Raw genomic sequence first — 21,793 nt, 5'->3', positions numbered from 1 at the left:
TTTGTACCAGATTGTCTGCTAGATGGCACCGGGCAAAGGTGGCGGTGTGGAGATAGGAGGAAAACCACGAGATGGAAATCGGTGGTGAGGGCACAGATACATCGGTTCGTGGTATGTTACATACGTAGTCACGGTAGAACTCAAGCTGATGCAGTTTATCGAATTGACGGAATGTCAGCCAGGCGGCCACCGTGCAGGGTTTGTCCAGCAGGTAGCATGCCGGGATGCAAATGCATTGAACGGAGCCCTCGTGGGAGGAGATGATGGCTCCAGGGAGTTCAGAATCATCATCGACAGATAGCTGACGACAGTCCAGATTAAGAGGCACGGTGCGCCACCGAGATGCGAGGACTTGTGTCTTGTAGCTATCCTTGGTAGGGAGAAGGGAGATGATCTCCTCAAGGATGTCGTCCGGAGATCGCTGATGCGGTCCGCCAGAGATTCTACTGGTTCCTCAGGTCCAGGAGGGCCGCTTCTGGCCGCATAGCCGGGTCCAAGATCTACATCCGGCGGCGGCGCTGGCCGGAGCCTCATCTGTGTATATACCAATCTGAAAGAAAAAAATGGCATAACATGTAGGACATTCAGAATCAATTCTCAAGATCAGGAAGAAAAAAGGCACGAACATATATGTAGGACATTCAAAATCAATTCTCAAGATCTGCCCACGAATTATTAGCACGCAAGCTAACCCTAGTCGGAGTATTAGCAAAAATCATTTGTACAGAACAGACAATTAATCACTAACTCTATACGTATAACATTCAAACAATCAACACACTACATGCATCTAACGGTTCTTAATTACTCTGATTTCATGGACTGAGAGAACATAACCATAGGATTTGTAGGGGGTATTAACTAGAGAAAACACATGATATGTTGCCGCACAAATGGGTATATACATGACTAACCGGTTTTCCGTCGGAGTCGCAGTCATTGCGGGAGTTGCTCTTGACCTCCGGCTCCGGCTGGGGCAGGGCACGATGGTGCAGACGAAGTCAAGGTCGTGCTGCTGCCCACGCGAGACCTTGTCGGCAGTGATGGCAACCTCTGTGCCCAGCTTCACGCTTTGCGCGGGTGCTTCACCAGCCCTGGCGTCGCCACTCCCTCCGATGGTGCGCTTCGGCGGCATCCTCATACACTTCAGAGTCCAAACGTTGGTGACCACAATGGACCGGGGGTGCGGCCGCCCATTATGGCCGGCGGCTCGGGCGGGCAATTAATACGGACCAGTGGGAGCAAGGCAGGCTGCGGTCAAAAGCTGTCTCGCCTCCCGGTGAGCCTGCACGGTGGACTTCTGCCATTCCTACCATCATTTCACATAGCTACTCGCACGCCTCCCCGTCAATACGCACACCTGCACACACGCCTCCCGGTATGCCTGCATGGCGAACTGCTCGCACGCGTCCCGTCAACTCACGCCTACTCGCACGGCACACGGGGCGTGTGGCAGCACGTATATTTTTTGGTTTATTTTCTACCACTTTACTGCTTAACTCAAGCATGGCATGGTCTAACGCACACGGCCCGAATAAATAATCCGTATGAGATATTGGTTGCCAGTTTTTTATAATATCCTGTTTGTAAGAAGATTATATCAAAACGGGTCTCGTTGACGAAAAATACAATATCACAGTCTACTAGTGTCCATATATGACACCACAATAAGTTTCATGAATTTCAACTAAGTTTTGGATTTACTGAATTTTAAAAATATATATTCTCAATATTTTGAAATCTCTTGCATAGGGAAACATGCACCCGGGGACACATATGATTTTGCAACCCATTTTGGTGCACATGTAGCTCAAATTTGATTTTTGCACATTAAATCCCTAGGAAATCAATCAATGTATAAAAACGGTCGAATGATGTCTGTGTTTTTTAATTAACACGACACTCCGCCTTTCGTCACATGCATGTTCACTGCAGAAAAAGTTTGACATGCCTCAGAGTGGTTGTGATGGTGCGGGATGTGTGTGTCTATCTGTGTGGGGGATGGGGGGGGGGGGGTCCGGCAGTACACTACGAGTCGTGAACCTCCGTGTGGGATTATTGATCATTTTGTGAGTCATATATGCCACATCAAAGTCATGAATTGGTTATTTAAAGCATTACACAACCCTTTCATACATAATGTTCGGGCCACATGCATGCATTGGTGGTCCTCTCGGACACTCTTCCTCGTGCGGTTATCAGCGACGTGCCCATTCGTTAGCCCGCAACGGTTTTTAGTTTCCACCAACAACGAGAGCCATTAATTTGACCAAAAGGTGGAATCATCTTGGCATGTGTGTGGTGTGGATCATGGTGGGATTCCATATCAAAGTTCGAGCACGTGCGTACACACTCCCGCCGGCTTGAAGTGAGGGGGCTACACACATCGTGGTGTAGTGCGTTTCCGGTTTGCGAAGCATGTGCCACGTCAAAGTTGTGCATTGGGTATTCAAACATCACATAACACACGGGCGCATGCACGCGGTGGTTTTGTCCTATGACATGACTCGCGTGTGCCTCTCTTTGTGGGCCAACGAGGTCGTCATCGGCTAGTTGAACATACAACGAGAGAGAGAGAGGCTAATTTGACCAACAAGGATGGTTCTTTTTTGGTTTGTGTTACGTATATGCACGGTATAGGAGTATGTACATGTCAAAGAGGGGGCAACATGAATACTCTATATATATATATGTGTGTCATACCTCGCACCATGTGGGGACTTTTTGGTTCCCGAGGCAGGTTCCACCTCAAAGTTGCACATTATATTGGTATTCAAACATCACGGAATACCATGCAGGCGGTGGTTGCCCTATATATTGGAACTCACTCGCGTGTGGCACTTCCGTCCGTGGGCATGCGAGGTTGTCCTCCATCACTTTGACCCAATGAGAGAGAGGTTAATTTGATCATCAAGGAATCATTCTTTTTTGGTTTCACTACAAAAAAAGACACATCCGTGACATTTTGGTCGAGCGAATTTTTTTCCTGCCATGCTTATGACACTTCTATGACGATAATTGTGACAAAACCCGGTATCATCATAGATGTGGTGGGCTCCTACTTCTATGACAAAAAATCATGACAGAAAATGGGCTTTTCGTCCTGAGTGGGCCGGAGACGCAGCTGCATGACATTCTTTGGGCCGTCCATGACGGAGAAAACCGTGGTAGAAGCGAGGGCGAGGAAAATATCGGGGAGTTCCCAATTACGGTGGTGGTCGGGGGCCGAGCAATGCGTGTTTCTCTCGTACACGTAGGTGCGTGTGTGCGAGGCATTGGGCTCTAACTAAACCCGAGCGAGGCATTCGTCTACTGAACCCGAGCGATTGCACTGCAGGCTACGCGTTACTGAACCCGAGCGATCGATCGATGGCTGTTAACTGAACCCGATCGAGCGATTCCTTCGCTACTGTTGCTAACTGAAGCCGATCGAACACTGCTGCCTCCTTCCCTTGATGAACAGTGAGCGTTGTTGGGGGGTTTGGATGAACAGTTCCCGGTGGGGGGTTGGATGAACAGGACCCCGTGGTAGTAGAGGTCGTTGCCGCTGGATGAACAGTACCCCGATCGATCGAGCCGGTGGTGGGCTGGATAAACAGGACCCCGTGGAGGGTTGGATGAATAGGACCCCATGGAGAGTTGGTTGAACAGTAGCCGGTGGAGGGCTGGATGAACAGTAGCCCGTGGAGGGGTGGTTGAACAGGACCCTGTGGAGAGGGTTCATTGAACAGTAGCCGGTGGAGGAGCACGCGGTGGAGGCTGGATGAACAGGAGCCTGTGGATGAACAGTCGCAGGTGGAGGCTGGAGGACGTCAACGGTGGATGAACAGTAGCCCATGGAGGAGGTCGACGGTGGAGATGAACAGTATCTCGTGGAGTCCCGTTTTGCGGTACGCCACACCCCTCCCAATGAATAGGACCCCCGTTTCGACCGTAGCGCTCCAACTTAAGTCTGTTTCCTCCGTTTTGCGATATGCCACACCCCTCCTGATCAATAGGACCCTGTTTCGACCGTAGGAGGTCCAAGACAAGACTGTTTCCTCTGTTTTGCGGTACACCAGACCCCTCCCGATGAACAGGATCCCGTTTCGACCATGGTCGGTCGAACACAAGGCTGTTTCCTCCGTTCTGTGGTACGCTAGGCCTCGTTTCCATTGGCTGTTCCGTCCAAGCCGGTTGGCTCCCGATGAACATCATGCGTTCCGCTGCCTCCCGATGAACACGACGCATTCCATTGCCTCCCCATGAACACGATGGCAACGCAGTTTCTCCGTTCCGACCCAGCCATGTACATGAGCCCTGGCCGTACGTATGCGCGAGTAGGCGTTCGAGACCCCGCCCGTATGTACGTATGTGGCCGTATTTACTTTCTTGCACCCTAGCCGTTGTGCGTACGTGTACATGCTACGTGCGCGCCTCTACTACGACACATGCCCTTCCTTACACGGCCACGGTTCATCGTTGCAGCCTGCAGACAGACCGATCGTATGTACGTACACATTCACGACCAGAATGTCAATGCTACGTACGCTTCGACCAGGTGGGTCCCGACTGTCAGGCACTTCCTTGCGTGCGAAGATGTAGCTAGTGGGTCCCAGCAGTCAGGGGGAAATGTTTTTTTCATGAAGTACGGTGGCCCGTCCGGTGGGTCCCTGCTGTCAGGTGGAGGAATCATTATTTTTCGCGTAATAAGGGGGCACTTCCTTGTTGCGGCCGTGGACCCAGCTGTCAGCCTCTCCATGTACAGTACTCTTCCGATGGAAGTCGTTCCTTGACCACGTTGACCACGCCGCGCCGAGAGCACCAAGGTGGTGGACGACGGCGAGGCCTAGGAAGGGGACGACGCGGAGCCGGGGAAGACGCGGCAGTGGTTGCCCACGCGGAGAGGAGTACAAGGGTTCACTGGTTCGGCTGCCGTGTGAGGCTGCCGTCGCCGCAGAAGAACAGGGGTGTGGGTGAGTAGAGGGATGGCCTAGCCAGCGGTGGGAGTAGTAGGGGGCGGTGAGGCCTCCGCGGCATCACAGCCGGCCACGGGAGGCAGGAGCACGTGGCATGATCTGCGCTGGTTTGGGTGGCTGGAGCAAAAAGACCAGAGGTTGAAGAAGCACTACGGCCGTTGGATGGACATCGTACGGTCACTGGAGCTGGAATCGTTCATATTGACTAAGTTGGCAAAGCCCTCCGTCCCCGTCCACTTAGTGGGCCCACAAGTCAGCATCCCACTATGCTGGTTCCTAGCTAGCAGGGGGTATTCATTTTTTTGTGCGTAATAAGGAGGCACTTCCTGCGTGCGAAGATATAGCTGGTGGGTCTGACCTGTTAGCGAGGGGAACATTTTTTTGCGAAATACAGAGGCCCTTCCGATGGGTCCCAGATGTCAGGTGGAGGAATCATTATTTTGCACGTAATAAGGAGGCATTTCCTTGTGTGCGGCCATGGACCCAGCTCTCAGTCTCTCCACGTACAGTCCACGTCCGATGGATGTCGTTCGTTGACCACGCCATGATGGGAGCACCAGGGCGGTGGACGACGGCGAGGCGTAGGAAGGGAACGACACGGAGCTGGGGAAGACTCGGCAGTGGTTGCCCACGCGGTGGGGAGTACGAGGGTTTACTGGTCCGGCTGCTGTCGCCGGAAAATAACAGGAGGTGTGGGTGAGTAGAGGAATGGCCTGGCCAGTAATGGAGTAGGGTGGGGCGGTGCGGCCTGTGCGGCAGCACAGCCGGCCACAGGAGGCGGGAGCAGGCAGTCCCACCGGCGCTGGTTTGGGCGACTGGAGCAAGATGATCAGATATTGAAGAAGTGGCACGGCCGTTGGATTAACATCCAATGGTCACTGCTACTAGAATCGTTTGTGGACTAAGTTGACAAAGCCTTTCATACAGATCAACCTAGTAGACCCACAAGTCAGCCTCGAAATCTGTCCCAAACAGCATACAGCCTAAAAATTCTAGCCAGATTCAAATTAATTTAAAAACTAAACATACCTTAATTTAAATCCAATGAAATTTTACCCGCACAAAAACAACGAAATTTAAAATATCAAAATCCGAAAGAAAAAAGTATTTTGGAACTAATTGCCTGTTTGCTGTATTTTTTTCATTTTACAACCCATTTATTATTACTTATAGCCCATTTCTTATTACTTATAGCCCATTTTCTGGGCAAAATGCATCCCTCCTCGTCTTGAAAGATTTCCGGCCCAGCAGGGCGTAGAAAAGCAAGTAGGCCTACGTTGGTTATTCTGCAAAAAAGAAAATAGCTGGGCTAGCCATTTTCAGAAAGGAAGAAAACAAACTGGGCTGGTCATGTGCTAAACATATGAAATAAAAGCCTCGGCTAGACGGGCCATAGCTCCCGCACAACCCAGTTGATACCCTTCTCTGTCCCAAAAAAAACAAAATTACTGTGCGCGCTGCTGGGTCCCTACTGTCATCCTCACCATGCATAGTCACCTCCTTATTCCTCTCGGTTGTTGACCATGTTGACAACACCGGAGGGCGGTGCCGCGATGAGCGAACCGAGGCGGAGGACGATGGTGAGGCCTCGGACGGGAACGAACAGGAGCCGGGGAAGATGCGCAGAGTTTTAGGGTGCGATGTGGCCATGATGCGTGCGCGGCAGCACAGCCAGCCATTGGAGGCAGGAGCAGGCGGTCCCGCCGGCGCTGGTTTGGCTTTGGCGGCTGGAGGAAGAAGAGACTAAAGAAACATGACAGACGTTGAATGTCAATCCAACGGTCAAGGTTGGCACAATCGTTTGTTGACTAAGCCGACACCAAGTAGCATACTTTTTATATATAGGAAGAAAAGAAAAATTGGGCTCGTTCGCCTGATAACATTCCCAAAACTGTGACCGTTCGATCTTGTGTCGCAACTAAAACTGCGAGGAAAATGCATTCGTCTGTCGTCCTCCTCCCAGGGAACGTTCACCACATAAGTGATTAGCACCCTTGGTTTTCAACTGAGAGGCCTTGGGTTCGAGTCCCAGGAACTCTCAATTTTGTCCTCCTTCCTTCCTCGCAAAAGAAAGAACAAAGAAAATCAAAGACTTGAGAAGGCGTACAGAACAAGCTAGTGTATCAGTAAAGAGACGTTGCTGAGTTTTAGAAAAAAGAGAGACATGCTCCTGTAGCTGGTTCGAATCCATACCTAGACTATGAGTATATATGGTGCTATGCTACTCTACAAGTAATGAAACTGACATATCCAACGTTCGCTTCTCCTCTTCTCTACTTAGAGCATCTCCAGCCGTTGAGCCCCCCAGGAGGCATCTTTTTCGCCGCTTGGGGGGCTGCCGGCGAGAATTTTAGTATGGGGCTGAAATTTCTTCCAGTCGTTGGCCTCCCAGGCAGCAACGAGCCGGCGGAACAGTGCCAAGCACGGGAACGGCGCGAGGAGGCCGAGGCAAACGAGGAGGACCTTGGAGGAAGCCATGAGGAAGAGGACCGATGCCCAGTGTCCCCGCCGTGGCCAGCGACACCAGGAGGAGCGCCCGCCGCACCGGTGTTCCAGTCACGGCGCGCGGCTGCCCGGGCCGAGTCGCGGCACAGGAGAGGCGGCGCTCGCGGCCGCGGCGCGCGGCCCGGTCAAGGCAGGCGATGTTGGTGTGGCTGGCGAGCGCGGCCTTGACGCCGGCGCAGCACTCCTTGGGTGGCTTGCCCTGCGCGGCCCCCGGCGAGATGTAGGGGAGGCAGCCGGTGAGGCGGAGCCACAGACCGCGCTTCCACTCCCCCTAGCTCCCCGTGGCACACTCCACCCATGCCGGCATGGCGGGGCCGGAGACGGGAGACGACCACTTGGAGGAGGAGGCGGGGCGGCCAGCGAGCGCCTGGGGTAGGAGGCGGGGCGTGGCGGAGGAGGAGGAGGCGGGGCGGCCAGCAAGCGCGAGGAGGATGCGGGCGGGGCGGAGGAGGCGGTGCGGGGCAGGAGGAGGCGGGGCGGCGGACGTGCTCCCCGCTGGCGAGAGAAGGTGGGGCGCGGCGGGGGGAGAAAGCGACGGGAGAGAGAAGGCGGGACGGGGCGGGGGGAGGAGAAAGCGACGGAAGAGAGGCTGCAGGTGGGCCACATGAGGCAAAAAGAGCAGCGCCGGCGTCCCCAGCTGCCCCCTGGGGGGACTGGGTTTGGGGTGGGATCGTCAGGCTCAAATTTAATCAAATCCAGCAAAAAACAGGGCTCTGGGGGCGTGAGTGGAGGGGTTTTTTGTCGCCGAGGGTAAAAAAGTGCTCCTAGGGGGCTTCTTGGGGGGCCTAGTGGAGATGCTCTTACTCTGCTTAGCATCAAAAGCTCTGGCCGCAGCAACCATGTCCGATGGCTGCTCGTCCACCTGCTCTTCAGCAGGCAACAACCAGATATGCGCCAAGTCGCCACCCGTATCATCATCTGTGGGTCTCATCACACCCCCGCTGACACACGCACCACAGCCGATTGCTCATCGCAACCCGTTGCTGTTGGTGTGGTGCCACTGCTGCAAATCACGTAGAGTCATCCGTCGCGTCTCAACCACAATCCTCAACCCTGGCCGAGTCTTCTACAAATGCCCGAATCATGGGGTAATAATATGTTTAAGTGTTGTTCTGCTACTTTCAGTTGCTGATTTTTTTAATAGTTTGGTTGATGATCTTCCAATTTGATTCGTGCAGAAAAGGGAAGATTTGTGTGATTTGTATTTCTGGGAAGTTGCTGATGTGGGGGGAATGCAACTACGCTGATTATTTGGTTAGCCGAGGAATCCCAATACCAGCAGGTTGAGGTGTTGGACAAGTAACTGAAGGAACGACAGAAGAGGAAGATGCAGAGCAGAAGGTTAAAGATGCAGTTCCCCTGATCATGGCCAAGCAACAGCTGCTGAATGGCCTTGACAACAATGAGGAGATGAAAGAGCTTGTGAAGATAATGGGCAAAATCGATGTGCTCTGTAGGATGATTGTATCTTTATTTGCAGTGTATGTAGCACTCGTGATGTATTCAGTGGCTATGACATGAGCACTTTGCTGAAACTAGTAATGAATTAAACCTGTGTAGCAGGCTGGGCGTAGTGTTGTGAACATCTAATGATTTCTATTAGCGGAAATCAGGGGGTATCCCCTTTTGCTTGTAAATAAATAAATAGCAGAGTCCCTTTTGGTAATAAATAAATAAATTAGCAGAGGCCCTGTTGGGTCAGCTTTGTTCCCATTCGAAGACGTCGAGCAAATTGCAGACCAACATCAAACTATGTCATCAAATTCAAGTTTCACAGCCAAATATGAGTACAACTAAACAACAATGTCATCATGTTTTAGTCGTCATACAATCACTAAACACAAATCAACATACATAACAAGTGATGTTCTCATAGCAAAATACTAAACAACACGTTCATCAGGTTTCAGTTGTCATAGCAAACACAATTTCACATAGTAGATAAAAAAACGTCTTCTGTCAGCAAATACGACAGAAGCAATCTAATCATCATCCGCAGCAGCAGCGTCAACATCTTCACCATGTGTATCAGTCTGAATCGTAATTCCCCACAGTGCCATCTTCTTCTTCATCCTCATTGTCCTCGAACGTTGGCTTCTTCTTGATCAACTCTTGTATGTCCACAGCACGACAGGCAATCTTTTCACCAGTGTCATTGATGTGATGGTTCTCAAAGATATTAGGAACATCTGTGGAATCTTGTACATCAGGAGCGGTGTAAGCATCATCTTGTTGTGCAACTTCATTAAACGAATTCCTCTACTCAAACCTTTGCAATACTCTCCAGTCATCGCTACGTGCAAATGTGTCTTCCAAGAAAAATATATGTGTTGCTTGATTTGCCAAAATAAAAGGCTCGTTGGTCTGGTACACCGCCTTGACATATGGATTTGAAATAATCATCAGCTCTGGGTTTTGCGATCCTGGAAAACAGGTTATACCAACGACTTCACAACAAAACCACAAACCGATGATCCTCGAAACTGGAGATATACTTCAACTGAACAATGTCTGTTATGTTAGCGTACATTTCAGTTGTCACTCTAGCTTACGTATCCGTGCTCATGAAGGCACTGTTTTGTGTCTTCCTGCCTTCGTCACGTGCAAGGGTTTTGTAGTGCACATCCCAACAACGCAAGATTCATAATGTCTTACCCGAGTATCGGGACCCATTGCTAGTGCGTAAAGGGCATCATCAACTGTCTGCCCATCCTCCCGCACCTTCTGAACCTATGTTTAGAAAATAGACAAGTTGATCATCTTATGTACTCAATATATTAAAAAAACTGACAGTGCAATTCAAAAGCTTACATGGCTCTGGAACCATTTCGCAAATCCTGCAATAACCAGTTTGTCAATGTTTCTTGGATTTTGCGGCAGTAACTCCTTTTTGTAGATGCTGCACAACATAGTGATCGCGTCAAACATCTAAATATATAAGAATGTGCTGCAAGTTTAGTAGATTACGATGTATAAGCTGCAGTACTTAGCACTTACTTGATATAAGGTAGTATCTCAGGACAGATATTCAACACATACCAAACCATTTTGTCTAAATCTTTAGGTTTGTCCTCTTGTTGACTCTTCCCTGTAACTCGAACCGAATAATCAAAAACATTGAGTCCGGGATTGTCTTCACCCACCTCTTTGCTAAGCTGATCAACTGTTTCAATGTATTTTGAGCAGAATGTCAACGCTTCTGTAGCAATGTACGCCTCTGCAATGGAATCCTCGGGTCTAGCTCTATTTCTAACATAGCCCTTGAAAGTTCCTAGCCGCCTTTCAATAGGGTACATCCAGCCATACTGTACTGGACCTCTAAGTAGTGCCTCATCAGGTAGATGAACAGCCAAATGCACCATCACATCAAAGAAGGCTGGAGGATATATCTTCTCAAGGTCGCATAGGATAGTTGGTATCATGTCTCTAAGAAGCTCCAAAGCATCTATCCTGATATTTCTACTGCAGAGTTCCCTGAAGAATTGTCCCAACTGTGCAGCTGCTCTATATAAGTCAGGGCGGCCCAATCCTCCAAGGATAACAGGTAAAACCCTTTGAAGTAGGACGTGGCAGTCATGATTTTTCAACCCTTGTACCTTGTTTCCATCTGCACTGACTCTCCTTTCAGGGTTGGAAGCAAATCCATGTGGGAATCTCACATGTGACAGGACCTCGCGGAATTCTTTTCTTTTTTACCTTGTCCAAGACGTACACAACTGGTGACATATCCCGTGGTTTACCTTCATCTTGCACCTGCAAATCCTTTCTAATACCCATGTGTGTGAAATCAATCCTAGATTTTAAGGTATCTTTCGTCTTGCCTTCAATATTAAGAAGTGTGCCGATAATGCTGTCACATATATTTTTCTCGATGTGCATCACATCAAGATTATGCCGCAGATCCAAATCTTTCCAATACTCCAAGTCCCACAAAGTGGACTGCGGGTAAACAATAATCTCTCTTCTGCCCTGCCACGCTTCCTTTTCCCGCTACCATTACCAGGATGGTTTCCTGGTGTAATATGCCTAACCTTCTCTAATTCCACTTGCAACTCATCGGTGGTGAGCCTCTTTGGTGCATCACGGTTTTCATGCTTTGCATTGAACACATGTCTTCGGTATTTTGTAGGACGCGGCTTGTCCTTGGCAAGGAAATGACGGTTTCCAATGTAACAGATCTTGCTAAGTATTGTGTATGACAGCGGATTCCCGTCACAACGAACACATGCATTGTAACCATGTGTCGTTCGCCCTGCCATAGTGCCCAAAGCCGGATAATCATGGATGCACCAAATTATAACATCATGCGGAAAGAAATCAGCTAGTGGGCTGCTATATAGGTCTCGAGTGAGAACACCCCTCCATAGCTATTGAAGTTCCTCCACAAGAGGCTCCATGAATAAATCAAAATCCTTTCCAGGACTTTTTGGACCTGGGATGAGCAAGGCCATCATGTAGTTTGATTCTTTGGTGCAGACATTTGGAGGCATGTTGTAAGGGATAACAAGCACTGGCCACATGCTATATGTGGCGCTCTCGTGGCCAAATGGGTTAAATCCATCTGAAGATAAGCCAAGTCTAATGTTTCTCGAGTCAGCAACAGACTTTTTGCGTTTCTGATTGAAGCTTTGCCACTCACTACCATTAGATGGATGGCTCATTACATTCTGATCTATGTACTCCCGGTTCCTCGAATGACACAATACATCCTCTCTTGTTTCAGTATCATGAAACAACCTCTGCAATCTTGGTATAATTGGAAAATGTCCCAGAACATTATGAGGAATCCTCTTCACAGCATCGCCATCTTTCCATCTTGATGATTTGCATTTCGGGCATTCACTTAAGTTGGCATAATCCTTCCGGAACAGAGCACAATTATTCTTACAAACATGGATCATATCATATCCAATTCCAACTGCACGAAGGAAATTCTTCATTTTACTGTAGGTGTGTGGCAGCTCAGACGCATCTGGGAAAGATTTGCGGAAAGCAGGCAACATCATATCGAATGATTTGTTGGTCATCCGCTCAGATGTCTTCACCTGAAGAAAGGTGACCATAGCTAAGAATACTGACAGCTTATTTCCTGGGGTGACAGCCATGTTGCATTGTTCCAACATGCGGGCCCACCGTTTTTCTTCTGCAGGTGAAAGTTCATGAAATGCACGAGCATTTTGTAGCATTGTTTCAATGTTGGTCAAACTCACTGGCTCCACCACCACCTCCTCCTCTTCCACCTGAGCATCAGGCAGATGAAGATGGTGATCTGCTGCTTCCACGTATTCAGTAACATTGGCGTTCACAGGTTCACCATGATGAACCCACCTAGTATATGTGACCGACATCCCATACAAGTGTAGATGATTTTGCACAGTTGACTGGGGTCTTGTAACTGAATTCGTACAACTGCTACATGGGCAGAGCACATCTGATTTCGGACCACCATACTCAGCTCTGATAAAGTTCATGAAGTTTTCAACCCCCTCGACATATGCAGCGGAGAATCTTAGAGTAGAAGTTATCCAAGTCCTGTCCATCTGTTAGACATACAAATTAGTTCTTCTACTAGATATTACAGGAAAAACATATATGCTTTTTTATGAAGTCCAGAAAAAAATACCTAGGTCGATGTCTAAAGCTATGGCAAGATATTTGGACGAGCAGATCTAAGTAACGAGATATATGTAAAGCTAATTCAGCAAACAGATTTGAGTGCCAAATTATGGCAGGCTGTTTCAGTAGTCAATGAGGCCGAGCACACAGCCATCAAACTATCGAAGGCCATCGCAACAACAAAGATCGAGTATAAAACGGTGTACAGCTATTTCACCTAACAGATTGGCTACTAGACCATGGCAATCTACGTCACAATATATATATGGCAGGATATTTTAGCAACTAATCGGGCTTGGCATGCCATCTCAGCTAAGCAGATTGAGTGCAGAACATGGCAGGGAAGCTTCTTAAGCAGAGCATATTGACTATAAACTACTTCGGCAAACAATGAGATTAACAACGTCTATCAGCTAACATTCAGCGCTACACCAACATGCACGGGGCCTCAGTCTAGAATGTGCGTACCGTGGGAGAAGCTGACCGCCGTGCGTCTCCACACGAACGTCGCTAGCGGTGGCGGTGCTGACCGTCATGCGCCTCCACAAGAACGTCGCCAGCGGTGGCGGCGCGGCTAGAGGACGGCAGTCTACGAGAGCGTACTTTGGGAGCGAGAGGATCGCCGTGCGTCCCCTCGGCGAACCGCGGCGCCGACGTATCGGCGCGGCGGGGAGGGCGGCTTTGGCGGAGCGAATGGAGTGGAGGGGGACGGGGGGAGGGGGTTTGGGGAATATTATTGGCTAGTTGGCCGAAGGGCGGTTGAATTTGGGATTTGGGGGGAATTTGGGGGGCGGGATTTTCACGCGATGGGCGGGGGGAGTTTGGCACATGGTCGGTTTCTCCAAGTGCAGTCCCATGTGTCAGTGAAGAGGCAAGCCGAAGCGCGTTCCGTTTGCATGAGCCATGTGCAGGACCGAACGTGTGTGGGGTGCAATGCGACCGCGACAGGGGTGCTATGAGTGTACCGCCTTTTTCCTTTTAAACTAGGTGCTTCGCCCCCTAAAGAAAAAAATACTTGGTGGTTCACGCGATCCATCGATACTACTACTAGTAATCCGGTAATCCCGACTAAAACGGCACAGCCGAGTCTTTTCCCGCGCGATATGCTGGGAGGTTGGCTTAGTTGGGTTTTTTAGGACGAGTAATGCTACACCTACGTAATCCCAGTTACGTAATTAATGTAATGTGAAACGTGTGAGCTGTTGATTGTAGATTGGGGGGAGGGAGGGGCCCACCACCATGAAAATCAGGGAGGAGAGAGAGAGGCAATTAACGTTAACCCTTTCGTAGGTTCCCGTAGATGTAGAAAGATGTGAAATGTGTGAATGTGTAGTGGACGTACTATTGGAGTGCCTAAGATAAATTGTGTATGTAGACTATGTGTTTATTTACTTGGCGTGTTAGCTTTGTCTCGGTTCAATAAAAAGCAGAGTTGGTGATGATGGTGTGCCTGCCATCCTGCAATATAGGCCGTCCGATCTATATCTAACGGATAGGAAGGAAACTATGACAATTTACCCGCACTCCTCTCCACATTTGCAGATAAGGCCTTCCCTCGTTCATCCTTTTCTCCCACAAGATCTTGATGTTCCATGCAACGCACGGGCATTTTGCTAGTACTCCTACAATATACTATATTATTGTGAAAGTTCATATACACCGGCCGAGATTAATGCAAACACGGCAGATTTTCATTACATTTCGAACTTTTATAGGACAGAAAAATAAAAGAAACCCGACCCTAAACCTATTCTACGGCGGCGACCGACGTCCTCCATCTGCGATCTCCATGTACGGGAGTAGGGTTCAAGACCCGTGAAGTGAAGGTGTGGTCTCCGGCGAGGAAGAGTAGAACACGGGAGACGGACCGGACAGTTGGCACACCATGCCCTGCCGCCTCCCATGCCCTACTCATCCTTGGAGGAGTCCCCTACCTCGGCGGTGTTGGACGTTGGACGGAGGCAAGTAGGATGCGTGGCTGACGGTGCTCCCGTCGTCGGCCGCCAGCGTGGCCACCACTTGTGCGGTGGCGTCCACGTCCGGCTACGCCGCTATTGCGTCGCGAGCGGCGACTTGAGCGAGGGCGGCGACCTCGAGCTTCATCCCCGAAGACAAGCTCTCCCGCAGAGGATTTGCGCTCGCGGTCATGGCGGATGTGGTGCCAGGTAGCAGGACGATGCGCTATGGTGTGGAGGTTAGCTGGGCGTTGCCGCTTTAAGTAGTGCATTCCGGTTAGGCCAAGCGTCCGGGTGCGTCATTAAGTCGCCGGAGTTGGTTCCTCGGGCATCGAGCCTCATAACGATGGCATACGGACGGACGACATGAATGCGGCCAGCTGGCGCCGGCTGGGAACGCACTGCGCGACGGTGCGAGGGACGAGGGTTTTTGGTGTGCCAAGGTAGTCAGCTGCGGTCGTGGCAACGTTGGAGATGCCCTTTGCTCACATGCAACCCCACATGTCATTGAAAAAGCAAGACGACCCGGCATGGTCTCAGGTCCTGGGGATGCAGTTGGCCGCGCTATACCACTCCGCGGACGCGTCGCGGTGCGCGCGCACTTCGGCGCCCCGTGCATCCTCGACAAGCCGGGTGTTGATCTGCTACTCGTGTCATAGCGCTAAGGACACCCTCGACACACTAAAACCGACCGTGTAAAGCGACGATGAGCATGTCGCTCCCGCATGCCTCATTTGAACATTCCGCCGAGTATCATTCCGATGAGCGGTATTGAAGTGCATGTGTGATACCTAAGGCAGATTCAAAATTTGAACCGGTGACCATAGCATCCACAAATCATATATAAAGGGTATTCAATGTTCATTTCGCTCTTGAACGTACAATATACTCCCTCCGATCCTTTCTAGTTTACATATAAGTTTTATGTGTAGTCAAAGTATCTCTACTTTGATCAAACTTACAAAAAAAGTATAAAAATTCAACAACGCCCAATCAATATTGTTAGATTCGTACGTACTCCTAGATTTGTATTCAAACAGACATGGTTTCCAATTTGTTTTCAACCACGTGAATGTGCTTGTTCTCGCGCATGCTCTTCCTACTAGGATTTCGCCACGTATAGCCAGCCCAATAGTAACTTTTTTTAAGATCCCTGCCCAATAGTACTAGTGGAGTACTGACAACATCTGTAGTAGAGTATGTAGTGCTTATAGTACTCCCCCCTTCCATTTATATAGGGCCTATGTGGAGGAGAGAGATGTGAAAAAGTAAGGGGAGTGGGCTCTCATGCAAGAGCCTAGCTATATACGCATTCCTAGTTAAATACAATAAATATGAAGAGGAGATGGAAAAAGTACTAATACAACATCCAACCTTTTTTGCGGGAAATAACCAACCTTATAGCCCACACTACTGTATGAGTGCATATAGATGATGGCTATAGATGACATGGCAGTTCCTTACACTACTGCAGGATGCTGCTAACATGGCACTACAATGAGAGACCCTTCGAGAAACTGTGTGCGATGCCATAATCGCAAAAGATGTTGTATGAAAACCGTCAGAAATGTATAAAACGTTTGCGATGACGCATGCATCAAACATGGTTGAGGTTTTAGTTGCGTGTGCGATGAAGGGCACACGATTTAGTTCAATTAGCTGTTTGCGATGAGGAGGAACAAAAGAAATGGGCATCCAGATGAAGGTGTGTGCGATACACAGCATAGAGTTCACTGGGATGAACTGTGTGTGATTAGGCAACACAAAAGAAACGGGCAGCCAGATGAAGGTGTGTGCGATATACAGCATACGGTTCACTCGGATGAACTGTTTGTGATTAGGCAACACAAAAGAAACGGTCAGCCAAATCAAGGTGTGTGGGATATACGGCATGCGGTTCACTCGGATGAACTGTTTGCGTTGACACAAGAGTACAGAAACGATTCAACTAAACAAGACGTGTGTCTTCTGCGATGGGATTGCATGCGGTTCACTCGGCCCTTATCGTCAGTCTGTGACCTCTATGGCAACCGTTCGCTCCCCAGGCGCCTCTTCGTGTACCGTGGCAACAGTCCATCGACTCTTCACCTTTCCCTCTTGATTTGGAACTGCTGTCGCACACTAGCTATTCCTCCCTCCTCCATTTGCCTTCACCCTTCCTTCTGTCATTGTTTGATCGTCTTCTCCATGGAGGGAACAAGCCGGAAACGACCCCGTTATTCTTGCCCCGATCTGAATGATGACGCGGTGGAGGAACTCATTAATCGGTGCGACATCATCACCTCGGCTAGCATGGCAGGTTCGTTCAAGACCATTCTCGACTCAACTAATAACATCATTACAAGGAACCCAAGGGTTCAGGAGCGGTTTGATCTCCCCTATCTTCTTCGCCGTGACCCTGCTGACTGGCGCGCGGACGAGGGAAGCATCGCCTTGTGCAAGTTGATGCCGCTTGATAATGATACGTATGATGTTAAGATGCCATCGCTTGAGGCCAAGGCTTGGGTAGGTGCAAATGGAGATCGGGTTGTTTATATTGGGTACAACTGCGAGTGGGAACTTGTGAATGTGTACACTCATCACCGGGTTCCACTTCGAAAAAACTCATAAGGCTACCCAGAGGTTGAGTACACCGGTATTCTACGTGAGTTCAAATACGATCATGCTGACTGTCGTCTACGGAAGATAGCAATTTGTCGAGTTCCCAACCGCTCTTGGGGTTATAGGAATGCTTATGTTGTCGCTATCTTCGACAAGCTTGTTGCCGTCCTTCATGGTTCGACTCAATGGATATTGCTCAAAAATCAGTTTCTATACACGGATAAGTACTGTGATGCAATTCGTACGAGGGTCTTGTGTTTGCTGCCACCACTCGTGGCACTGTTTTTGCATGGAATCCTCATTATTTCAGTACGTTTGTCTTCCACCGTAATTCTAATTGTTTCATCCACATGCATGCGGGTTAGCTAGTTTCCCTTTACTAATTAACCTTCTTGTGTTTCCATGGTCCTGTGAACATTCCACCACCTATACTTGAAAATTTTATTCACGAGCATGAGGACGAGCAGGACCCATATACTCAGTGGCGCCTGGCAACTTATTCCGATGGATCACCTCTTCTTGTCTGTATACGGGGCACTGCTGATGTTACTAAGGAAGCAGGTGTTGTCTCGTATGGTCGCACTCTCCGGACCTATTCCAACATCTGTTGCAGGGTATTCGGGATGGATACTGGTGTACTAGCGCCAACACCTTCTCCCTGGTTCAGTATTGAAAGTCTTGGAGGAAACTCGCTTTTCCTTGGACAAAACTATCCAATGATGGTGGAAGGCGATCCAGCTGCTGTTGACACAACATTACTACCATTTATGAGAAGCAACTGTATCTATACCTTGGACATTACTATGCTTCCCTACCGTCCCAATATGGCTACTGAAATAGGCCGCTTCAGCCTGGATGATCAGTCCTGCGTTGGTCTCGAGATTGACAGTAGTTGGCCCTTCCCAGAGAATCACTTCTGGTTCAAAGCAAGCGTTTCCAACGCCGACGAGTGGTTGAGCTGAAGTTCATTTCATCGCTTTGTTATTTGTTGTGTGAGAAAAACTTTACTAGAATGTTTTGTTGGAAATGATCTATAATCCAACGTGTATCCTCGTTGTTGTTGTGGGTTGATGACTTGTTGTATGTAATCAATGGTATATTTGCATATGCGTCCATGAACTCACGCCTGCTAGTGGTGTCCATATGAACAGTGCTAGTGATTTTAGTTGCAAAAATTAGATAGTGCTAGTGATTTGTAGCTGCATATTTTGACAAATCGCGGTGTTACAAGGTTGACAAATGGCAATGTTACTAGATAAACAAATGTCAATCTTTCCAGTTTGAGAAATGGCAACATACCCAAAATGACAGATATGCAAATCTTACCCAATTGTTTGTACGTGGTTGCACACGGGTCATGCAAAACAACCGTTTGCGTTGAAGGGATACAGAAATCCTGCTCGGCACATTTTCCCTTGGCTTCCTGGGGAAGCTGTCGGTTTGCATACGAGTATTCTAACTAAAACGTTTGCGATGAGTGTTTTATATTTAAAAACCGTTAACATTTTTTCAAAATAAAATCGTTTGATAAGTCTGTACATTAAGAGAGAAAAATGCAAGTTCGTTCAAACCATATCTTTCATTCAGTCACACTGCGAATTTATATTCATATGATTCAGAAGTTGAGATACAGTATTAAACCCCAAAAAAACTATTTCCGGCGGCGGTGGAGGCAGCATGCCGCGCCGTCGTTGTCGTTGTCGTCCTCCGGGACGCCGTTGTTGAAGTCTTCAAACCAGCACAAAATGTTCTTCACTTGTAAATCAAACATCATGTCGCCGCGCGATCGACGGGCGGGCGCAGGAGAACGGCAACTGGCGCCACTGAGAGGTAGCGGTCGATGGCAGCGTCCCATGCTGCTAAGGGGGGGCGCGCACAGGCACGAGAACGGGCGCGGCGGGTGCAGCCAAATGCACGGGGACCAGCGCCGCGGTGGGTGGAGGGGCGCGCACGGGCGCGGCGGTTGCAGCCAAACGCATGGGGGCCGGCGGCACGATGGGTGGAGGGGCGCGCATGGGCACGGGCGCTGGCGCTGGCATGTACACGACCTCGCGCGGGTCCGCGGAGACCTCGCTGACGCCCGCGGCTTCCAGCTCTGCGATAGTGCTCGACGACCAGCCTGTCAATGCTACGGGGATGGTCGCTGGCGCGGGCGCGTGGATGGGAGCTGGGAAGGGAGCGGGGCAGCAACCGCCGCGGCCAGCTCGTTCTGGGCCATGTCCATGAGGCACCATTCCTCCTTATTTTCTATCTCCTCCGGCTCGGAGTCGACATCACCAAACTTGAAGACTAGTGGCAGATGATCATTCTGCGCCACGGCGGTGGAGGTCTACGGTGGGAGGGGAATGGGAGGCGAACAGTAAGGCCGCCTGTATTAAACAGGGGCTCGGGCGCCATTAATGGAGAGGAAGGCGGGCGGCCATGGAAGTCAAAGGGCTCGCTTCCCAGTGAGCCTGCGTAGCATAAAGCTCGCACGCTTCCCGGTCAGCCTGTGCATTGGAGGACAGCTTGCACGCCTTTCGGTCAGCCTGCGCACCGGACTGCGCTTGCACGCCTCCCGTTCAGTCAAGGTCAAGCAGCTGTCCGCACGGCACCTCCTACAGCCATTAAAACGAAGACACGTGGCGTCACGTGAATGGTTAACAGAACGCACACTTTTTGAATTATACAAACGTAGATAGTAAGTGGCAGCTATTTTTTCAAAATGCCTTTGTTGGCTGTCATTATTCGATTGCGCCTTCTCTCAAAATGGACACGAAAAATACCACATCATGTCGGGCGCCATTCCATGATAGAATGCCAAGTTTCATGAATTTCAGACGAGTTTTGGATTTACTAGAATTTGAAAACCAGGCATCTCAATGTTTTGTCGGCAATCAACGGTGCCCTGGTGTTTGAAATTCATGCTCATTTATTGCGTGGGACCTAAGCATGCACCCAAGGACACAGATTTGATTTTTCAACCAATTTATATGCACTGGAGCATGTGCATGTAGTTCAAATTTGAATTATGCACATAAATGCATTGAAAACTCAGTTAATGCATAAAATGTCCAAAAGAACCCCGAAAAATCACAAAAATTAACACAACACTCATGTTGTTCTATTTTGACACGAGAATTTTTTTGGAAGCAATAAGAGGCAGTGGATATCGTTTCGTCCCCAAAGGTGGGACGTTCCCTACCGAAACCATGATGCTTGTTGTGAGAAGCTCTGGTTTGTGAGAAGCATATACCCAAACCTGCCCCAAACAGGACAAAAAATTTACCACGGCATGTTGATGCCGCTCCATGAAAGCATGCCAAGTTTTATGAATTCAGACGAGTTTTGGATTTACTAGAATTTAAAAATGAGGCATCTCAATGTTTTGCCGGCAATCAATGGTGCCCTAGTGTTTGAAATTCATTCCCATTTCTTGCATGGGACCTAAGCATGCTCCCAAGGACACAAATTTGATTTTTCAACCAATTTATATGCACTGGAGCATGTGCATGTAGTTCAAATTTGAATTATGCACATAAATGCATTGAAAACTCAGTTAATGCATAAAAATGTCCAAACGAACCCCGAAAAAGCCCAAAAATTGACACAACACTCCTGTTGTTCTATGTTGACACGAGAAATTTTTTGAAAGCAATAAGAGGCAATGGATATCGTTTCGTCCCCAAAGGTGGGACGTTCCCTACCGAAGCCATCATGCTTGTTGTGAGAAGCATATACCCGAACCTGCCCCAAATGGGAACACGGCATGTTGATGCCGCTCCATGATAGCATGCCAAGTTTCATGAATTTCAGACGAGTTTTGGATTTACTAGAATTTAAAAAACCAGGCATCTCAATGTTTTGCCAGCAATCAACAGTGCCCTGGTGTTTGAATTTCATTCCCATCTCTTGCATGGGACCTAGAAATTCACCCAAGGACACATATTAGATTTTTCAACCAACCTTAGTGCATTGGAGCATGTGCTTGTAGTTCAAATTTGAATTATGCACATAAAATGCCTAGAAAACCCAGTTAATGCATACAAATGTCCAAACGAACCCCGAAAAATCACAAAAGATGACACAACACTCCTGTTGTTCTATGTTGACACTAGAAAATATTTGAAAGCAATAAGAGGCAATGGACATCGTTTCGTCCCCAAAGGTGGGACGTTC

This window comes from Aegilops tauschii, chromosome 6 (genome assembly GCF_002575655.3).
Source record: "Aegilops tauschii subsp. strangulata cultivar AL8/78 chromosome 6, Aet v6.0, whole genome shotgun sequence".
Classification (NCBI taxonomy): Eukaryota; Viridiplantae; Streptophyta; class Magnoliopsida; order Poales; family Poaceae; genus Aegilops; species Aegilops tauschii.
The sequence above is the reverse complement of the archived record's forward strand: the minus strand, read 5'-3'. Positions refer to the sequence as shown.